The following is a 2021-nucleotide window of genomic DNA, read 5'->3' as shown; positions in this document are numbered from 1 at the left end:
CTTTTGACATTGCCAACTATTTCAAATCCAAAAAAAAAAAATTGAAATATTAAATATTTTATTAAATTTTTAATTCTGTGTACGTATGTATACTTTGCAAAATACATAATAAAATATTATTTTAAAATTTCATTATATTTAATTTTGGAACAAAACATAATTTTGATCCCATTGTCAAAACACTTTCTTAACAAACTGTACTTGCTAAAAAGGTGCAACAGCCCACGCCAACGCCAACTATACAACTGAAGCATGCCAAACAAAACCAAGCAAAACCAAAACATTTCTACAACAACAAAAACACATGTGCCTTCATTGAAAACAACACCTCATCCAGACAAATCATCCATTCGCGAATAATAAACACACATACACACAAACCACTGAAAGAACAAAAATAAAAACAACCCCACGCTCAGATATACACAACATCCCCATCACTCGCTACCATTTCTCATTATTGCATTGCATGCTCTCACTCTCAAAAAAATTTCAAGTAACATCATCTTTACATTAAACATATTCCACTTTGTCGAGAAAGATCTCTGTACTATGCATTAGTTCGTCGCATCTGTCCACAATTTACTCTAAAAACAATACCCTTAAATGCATATCAGTATAAGAACGATGAAACGTTTAACTAAAAATTAGCAAAAACTTCATAAAATGATATCTACCCATTTTTGACGAAAATGTCTATAAATTTAATTACATGTCAACTAAAAATATTTTCTCATACAAAAACTCTTTATAGTAAATTACACTTATTACTTAGAAAGTATTTTACATTTCATAAGTAGTTTTATTGTATGACGAAAGAATTTTTAACTACCAGTTAAGAAAATTTTTAAGGAAATTTCCATCGTATTTTGTAGGCTATGAACTAAACGATTGCTAGTTAAAATTTGTAAAATTTCCTTTCGAGTAGTTAATTTTCGTTAAAGATACGACAAATGAACTAAAATTCTGGAAAATTCTTGTAATAAATTATTGTAAAAATCTTCTTAAATTCACGAGACACTTTTTTTTCTGTGTACAAACATTAGTAAAAATTGTTTTAAACATACTCGTATTGTGTTTGTATCTATATTCTAAAAATAAATTGATTAGCCGCTAACATTGTTTATATTTTGAATTATTTTTTTACCAAAACATAATATGCTTACACCTAACTTTTTATTCATATCCAAACATTACATATGTTAATATAACATGTTAACATATCTTCCCCTCAAACAATATATTTCTTTTTGTATATAATGTATTTATAATATATTATCCCATCAAAAAAATTTGGAAATACTTCTAAAGACACAATTTTAGAATCACTTCCCAAAATGTCCTTCCAGAGATGATCTTTATTTTAACTACTCAGGAAGCTGTTTTAATTCAATTCTTTATAACTCGCTTTTTCATACTTTTAAAGGGCAATTTTAACATTTTTCGTTTCAAATATTTTAAAAACAGGGTAAGGATTAATAAAGTGATATAAATTATTTAAATTTTGTTGAAAAAATTCCTAAATTCATTCTAGAAAAATTGAGAAATTTTGAAAATATTTGAGGTCAAGGGGTTCAGACAAGCGTTAGATTGCATTAAAAATCATAAAAAATTATAAAAATTAATTATTTGTCAAAATATCACAAAATTTTTTAATTCACATCCAAAACACTGAATTCGGATCACATCTAAAGAAGTGATGCATATTCAGTGCAACGGCTGTTGAAATGGTGGACATCCGTCCTATGACAAGCCCATGCTAAATTCATCGCTTCTGCGCCAATTTTGCACCACTTCCGGATTCAAAAAGAACATTTCACTACTTTTTTGGCGACGCTTTGTTGCTGGGATATTTATTATGTATAAAAGTTCCGATACAAACATGTTATTTTTACATGGAAGCATATACAAAACACAATTTCTTAAAAATATTTGCATAAAAATTCAGTTCCAAACACATATTCATATTGTAGCATATTTTTAAATTAAAACTCCAACGACAGTGCTGCAAAGGTTTACGT

This window comes from Haematobia irritans, chromosome 3 (assembly GCF_050003625.1).
Source record: "Haematobia irritans isolate KBUSLIRL chromosome 3, ASM5000362v1, whole genome shotgun sequence".
Classification (NCBI taxonomy): domain Eukaryota; kingdom Metazoa; phylum Arthropoda; class Insecta; order Diptera; family Muscidae; genus Haematobia; species Haematobia irritans.
This window is presented reverse-complemented; position numbering follows the sequence as displayed.